At 49.0% G+C, this 7,088-nt stretch overlaps 1 long non-coding RNA gene across 1 annotated transcript; it reads left to right on the forward strand.

Moving 5' to 3' along the window:
• The first annotated feature begins 307 nt into the window (after nt 1–307).
• LOC113609599 (uncharacterized) lies at nt 308–5,928 on the forward strand. The gene is made up of 2 exons (XR_003428715.1): nt 308–2,188; nt 5,692–5,928. It is a non-coding gene; the product is annotated as an uncharacterized LOC113609599 (long non-coding RNA).
• Nucleotides 5,929–7,088: the final 1,160 nt, after the last annotated feature.

The raw sequence follows: 7,088 nt of genomic DNA on the forward strand, positions 1-7,088 counted from the left end.
AGGGTGTGAATTCAGGTCTTTCTGCCTCTGTGTTTTGAGCATTTTCCACTAAAACAGCTCTGTCTCTCTCCCCTCCTCCTTTCCTCTTTTCAGCCAATGTGTTTGCAGCTGAAATATCAGGCCTGCTGCGTGCAGCCTTGACATCCACCACATCGCGGGCCTAGCCCCGCCTGCCACCCTGGCCCGGCTGCGAGCACAGCGCCTGGTCCCACATGCCTCAGGGATGAGCTACGGAGAGTGTGACCAGGCCCAGCTGACACATCTCAGAGCAGATGTGGGTTGGCCTCCCACGGGTCCAGCCGCCGAGCCAAGTCTCAGCCCACCACCCATCCCCCAGGGCGGGATGCCGGGCCTTGTGGAGCACGGGAAGAGGAGAGCAGTGACCCTGGAGAGTTCACATTAGGCAGAGATTAAGGGGCTCAAGGCTTGAACCAGGGCCAAGGCCTTGGTGGTCACAGAGGGAAAAGAGACAGTTTTTCAGGGCTGAAAACTCAGTGCCACCAGGGGCCAGGCAGGGATTTTAAATGAGTGAAGAGGGCCAGAGTAAGATGATAAATAGTTATTATTCCTTGGCCCCAGATTCAGAGAGACAAGAGGGAGTGGTGGGGACTGGGGCATATGCCCTGTCTAAAGCTGAGTGTGGGCCCTTGAGAATGGGGACCCAATGCAATCAGATCTTCAGATCCTCTGATTTTCCAGTGGGTGCCAGAAACACAGGTTTTTATCTAATATCTACAGATTTTTTAATGTTGGCTCCATTCATTTACAAATTCAGTTTGGACCGAATTTGGCCAACCCAAGGGCCAGATTCAGTCCCTTGGGCCTCCAGTTTGCAACCTCTACTTGGCCAAAGAGAACAGCCAGAGAAGGAACAGATCATAGCCTGATCCTGAGTCAGGATCTGAGGGTTGGGACGGTGGCCAGAACCCAGTGCCAGCAGCTCCGAGGGACTGTGGAAAAGGTTCCTGTCATCTGGTCCCCCTCCTTCATCTCACGGGGTTGAGCCTCCCCACCCGCCCGCCTGCTCCAGCTGGCTGTGGGGTGGAAGGGGGCCTGGGTGGGGACTGAGGTCTCCTTTCCCACATGGGACACAGCTGTGGATGTGTTTTCCAGGCAGATCCCAATTTCTCTCTCCTGTCCAACATGGCCCTGCAACCCCAGGAAGTACGTGACCCTGTGCCCCAGGTCACGCCCCCCCCAAAGCCATGCCCTCAGCAGCCTGTTCACATGCCTGCCTCACCCGCCATGTTCCAAGCCACATGCTTCCACAGCTATCACTTTGAATCTTCACCACATCCTTTTATGACCAATTTTCAGATGAGGAAATTGAGGCTCAGGGAAGGAAAATGACTGGCCCAGGGCCCTACCATGAGTATGCAGAGGAGCTGGACTCAAGCTCAGGCCTCACACGCTGGATAACGGGTGGCCTCACCCCATCTCTTCCTGCTAGAACCCAGCCCATCCTCCAAGGCTCAGCCCCAGTGCTTCCTCCTGGTTTATTTAACAAGCAACCAGGTCCTAGACCAGGTGCTGGGTATTCAGAAATGAACAGACAGGGTTTGTCTCAGGTTCCCCCATAGTGTTTGTTGAATGAATATTTTACTCACTCTCTGGGAATCTCATTTTCCCAAGTCATGGGCCCTGTCCACATCCAATCTGTTTGTCTCAGCCCTGGCACCTCGTTTCTCTGACCACATGTCTGCATGCTTCCCAGATGTCTGCCCCTGCACGGGCCCCCAGGCATCCTTCAAATCAATGCACCCAAAGTGAACTCGGCAATTTCCCCCTAAACTGCTCCTCTGCCCCGGTTTTCCTCCTCGTAGAAGCCCCCACCATCTGCCCAATGGCCAAAGCCAGAAGCCCGAGCATTGTCCATTATACCTCCCCCTCCACACCCTCAACCCAACTGGTCACCAAGGCCAGGGAGGCTTGTCCTCAATGTCCTTCAACTCTGTCTGTTGCTCACATCTTCCTTGGGTGACTACATTCTCCTCCTCACTGTTTGCCCTGCATGGGAACTTCCTCTTTCCCAAATCCAACTTCCCACAGCAGCTGGGTGACATTTACTATTTCCTGCAGCTCTCAGATGTAGCTCCCCGTTACCTTCAGAAGGCAGTTCAAACACCTTGGCCAGCCTTAAAACCCCTGCTCGGTCCAGTGACCTCGCCCCTGTTCCTACACATTCCAGGTAACCTGAACTCCTCTCACTCTTCTAATGTGCTATGTTTTCTCTCATCTCTGAGCCTTTGCAAGGCTGCTCCTTCTGTCTGGAGTGTTCTTCCCTCCCTACCCCCATCTCTTGTCTGACTACTCTACGAACACCCTGCAGGACTCAATTTAGGTGTCATGGGCTTCATAAAGCTTCCCTGACCTCCTAACCCTGGTTTAGGTATCCACTGCGGTCCTACCACCTGCTCTGTGTGAGTCAGATTACAGCCACAGGAACCAGAAACCCCTCCAGTTATTTTATACAGAAAGGATGGAATACAGGGAATAGGGCACTCACAAAATTGCTAGAAAGGCAGGATGGGCTCCAGAATAACAGAGCAGAACTTGCCCGTCAAGGGAGCTGCCACCTCAGCCAGTCAGGATGGTGGGGAACCAGAAGGCCACCACAGGGACTGTTGGCTTTCAGAACACACACCACAGCAGTGATCCAGAGATTAGGAGGCCACTACCACCACTTCTGGACCCCTGAAACTGGTAACCAGGCATGATACGTTGCTACAAAAAAAATGTGGTCATGACCACGTTCATCAGCAGAAAGAGAGCGAAGGCAAAAACCGGATGGCCTCTACTTTCTGAATCTCATGGGAGAGCATGTGATTGGCAGAACTTAAGCAGCATACAGAACCCCATCTGCCGAGGAGACTGGGAAATGTGGCTTGTAGCTTTCCAGTCTCTGCATCCTCTAGCCAGAAGAAGATATTAGCGTAAATGGATGCTGAGTACCAGTGGGTACTGAGTAACGTAAATGGATGCTGAGTACCAAAGGTGAGGTCTCAGGATTCCCCACCACAGCCCCAATCAGCCTGTGTTTACTTATCTGTATTTCCTACCAGACTGTGAGAACTTTAAGGGACACAGCATTGCCTTAGATACCTCTGGTTTGCCAGCATTTATTGAGCACTTACTATGCCTTGGGCACTAGGCTATGTGCTTTACAAACTTGTTTACATATTTGCACCCAGTAGGGTAGAGATTATTACTATCCCTATTTTATACATGAAGAGGAGGCCCAGAGAGATGAAGTAATTTTCCTAAGGTCACCCAGCCAGTAAGTATTAGAGATGAGATTTAAAAATGAAATCTGTTTGACTTTACACTTTAAACACTTGCCATGGGACTTCCCTGGTGGTGCAGTGATTAAGAATCTACCTGCCAATGCAGGGGACACGGACAGGTTCGATCCCTGGTCCAGGGAGATCCCACGTGCCACGGAGCAACTAAGCCCATGCCCAACAACTACTGAGCCTGAGCTTTAGAGCCCACGAGCCACAACTACTGAGCCTGTGTGCCACAACTACTGAAGCCCGCGCGCCTAAAGCCCATGCTCCACAAGAGAAGCCACCACAACGAGAAGCACGCACACCGCAACAAAGAGTAGCTCCTGCTCGCCGCGACTAGAGAAAGCCCAGCCCACGCGCAGCAACGAAGACCCAACGCAGCCATAAATAAATAAATAAAATAATAATAAGCAGTTGCCACTATGAGAGGCAGTTTTGTCTTCTCACAAGGATCTTCTCCCAAGCCTTCAGAAAAGTCACAGTAATGCTGTGCAAAGAACAAATGAATCCACAAGTGACCCCTCCATTGGAATAATGCCTGACCCCATCTCAGCCACCTTCATTCCTCTGGGCCTGGGTTCCTCTCCATGGACAGGCCTTGAGAAATAGAAAGAAACTAACTGTGCTGTGCTGGAACTCTTCACCTAGGGTTGTAGATGGCTGCTAGGCTTAACGGCCACCACTGTCTTAAAACTGGTTACATTTTGTATCTGTGAGGAGTTTTCTGGAGATATGGGTCATAGCTTTCATTAACTTCTCAAGCTCCAAAAATTTGACAGACTGTTACCCCAGGGAGGGATGCAGCAATCTTGCTGCCATCCTGACCTCAGTTCAGACCTTATGACATTGCACGCATTCACTTGTGCATCCATCCATTCACCTACCTATCCATCCACTCCCCATCCACCCATTCATCCATTTTTACTCCCACCCATCCACTCATCCATCCACTCATCCATCTACCCATCCATCCATTCATCCATCCATCCACCCACTGACCCATCCATCCACCTACTTTCTCATTTATCCATCCATCCATGCAATCATTTATCAATCTGCCCATCCATTCATTCATTAAATCACTATCTATCAATCCATCTATTCATTTATCCTTTTATGTGTTTATTCATCTAGCCATCTATTAATTTGTCCATCATTTCATTTATTATTTATTTACTCATTTAATTATATGTTTATCTATTCATTCATCCATCAGTAATTCACAGTATTCAACCATGAAATCATCTATACCACACATCTCATAATTTATCATCCATTATCCATTTATTTATTCAACCATCCATCCATCATCCATCTATGCATTTATCCACTAATTTCTTTATTCATCCATCCATCTATCCATCCTTCCATTAAGTCAGTTCTTCATCATTTCACTCATTGATTCATCTATTCTTTCATTTATCTATCTCTTCATCCATCCACAAACAGCTCCCTCATCCATCCACCCATGTACCCAGCCATAAATCATCCCGTCGACCATCCACCCATCCATCAAAACATCACTCATCCTTCCACACATTAAATTCTCCATCCACTCACTCTGCTCCCTGTACCAAAACCAAGAGGTGAATCAGAACTGGTCCCTCCCTTGAGAAGCTCACAGTCTAGTGACAGGAACAGATAGTTAAAACTCAAGGTGGAGAATATTAGGAGGTTAAAGTGAGCTCCAGGCAGGTGCCTTCACAGGAGGGGACTTGGGTCCATCTGGGGATTCAGAGAAAGTTCCTTGGAAGAGGTGGCATCTAAACCAGGATTCATAAAGACAGGAAATCGGTGAACAAGCTCCCTTAGATATCTCAGAGGGTGACTTACAGAACACCCACCCACCTAGATGCTCACTGAGCTTGTTAGGACTTTAAAGGCTCTGAGAAGTCCTGCAACAAATGTTAACATTGTTAACCACAGTAATTCTCAAATTCATTGGACCATAGAACCCTTTTCCCTACTTTACTCTTATTAATATCCCAGAGAACCTGTGTCCCTTAGAACCTCATTTGGGAAATGCTAGTCTGGTCCAAACTCCTTGTTTCCACAAACAAGGTTTCAAAAAACAGTCTCTGTCCTCAAAATTTTCCATCACGAGATAAGATGAAATGCACAATATATGCCTAGGACTTTATTTTTTTCATCCCTAAAGCTGAGCACAGTGCCTGGCACACAGTAGGTGTTCAATAAGCATTTGTGAAAAGAATGTTGTTATTGAAAGAGTCGCTCCAAAATGACCCCTGGTTCTTATGCTGTCCCCATTCCCAGTGACCCCTTTATGACCTCAGCCAGCTCCACAACTCCCAGACTCAGTTTTTCAGTCTGAGAAATGGCCAGTAAAATCATCTCCGTAGAACTGATGCAGGAAGCACGTGCTTACGCTCAGTTTTCGTTACAGGCGCTGTCTCGGGATGTAGCTCTGACCACCCCGCCACTTTCTCACACTGGCAAGTTGAGTTTCCAGCCAGGAATGAGACCTTTGGGCCTTGTTGATCCTTCACGGCTGAGGCTGGAACATACATGGAAACCACCTGAGTAATCCTATGGCGACCCTGCCCAGCCTGATGGGGCATGAACTGGAAATTCCCTATAACATTGCTAATTAAATGATTCCTCCTGCCTTCTTCTCCTTTTACCCTGGCCTCCCGCTCTCCCTTACTCAGCTCCCTAAGCGCCTCCAGAAACCTCTGCAAAGGAGTCAGACTGGTTTGGGGAGGGCTGAGCAGCTACCTCCCCTTCCAAACGCCCACCTGCCCGCCCACTGCCTGGAGCCCAGGCCATGCGACCTGCCGGGAACTGTGTGCTGTGCAGCTCTAGAACACAGAGCCTGATACCCACATCAGATAAAGGGGCCACTAAGTTCCTTCTCGACCCAAGCCCAACCCTTGTGCAATTCAGATCTTTGTCCCATAGAGACAGTCACAGGGATGAGCAGATGTGCTTATCTGATGGGGCCACAAGGCCTCCAGTTCATTCCAGGGGCTGTTTTCTCAGTCAGTCTTTGGACTCTTCTCTTCCATGCAACTGTGCACGCTCTTCCCCTACTTGGGCACGTCCTCATCCTCCTTCCAGTCGTTCAACATTTATTAGGCACTTCCTGTGTGCCCAGCCCTGTGCTGGGTGCTGGGGACATAAACAAGACAAAGTCCTTGCCCCGTGGAATTCACAGTCTGATGGGGAGGGGGGCAGATACCTAAAAAAATAATGGTCACGATAACATGGTTGAATCTCAAATCATTATGCTGAGGGAAAGGACCTAACGAAGAAGAATACAGTATATGATTCCACTTACAGAAAATGCTGGAGAACACAGACTAATCTACAGCAACAGAAAGCTGATTGGCAGTTACCTGGCCATGGGAGTGGCGGGGGGTTGGGGGGTCGCGAGGAGGATGGATGACAAAAGGACATAAGGAAACCTTTGTGGGTGGTAGATATGTTTACCATCTTGGTTGTGATGGTGGCTTCATGAGTGCAAACACATGTCAAAACTCATCTACGTGGACCCTGGAAGATGTGCCATTTATTGCATGTCTGTTAAACCTCAATAAAGCTGCTTAAAAAGATAGTTTGTGAGGCAGTGTGACCAGTGCAGCAATGGGGAGACTCAGGAGGGCCATGGGAGAAGGGCTGGGAGGGTAGTCAGGGAAGGCTTCTTGAAGAAGGGGACTGTGGGGCAAAGTTTTGAAGATGAAAGTGAGTCCCATCAAGAAAGAAGAAAAGAGAGTGGTATTAAGTTCCAGATGGCCTGAGTTCAAATCCTGACTCCCCTGCTTACAGGCTATGTGGCTTTTG

This window comes from Aethalodelphis obliquidens, unplaced genomic scaffold (genome assembly GCF_003676395.1).
Source record: "Aethalodelphis obliquidens isolate GAN/ISIS:26980383/991018 unplaced genomic scaffold, ASM367639v1 scaffold57, whole genome shotgun sequence".
In the NCBI taxonomy this organism is placed as follows: Eukaryota; Metazoa; Chordata; class Mammalia; order Artiodactyla; family Delphinidae; genus Aethalodelphis; species Aethalodelphis obliquidens.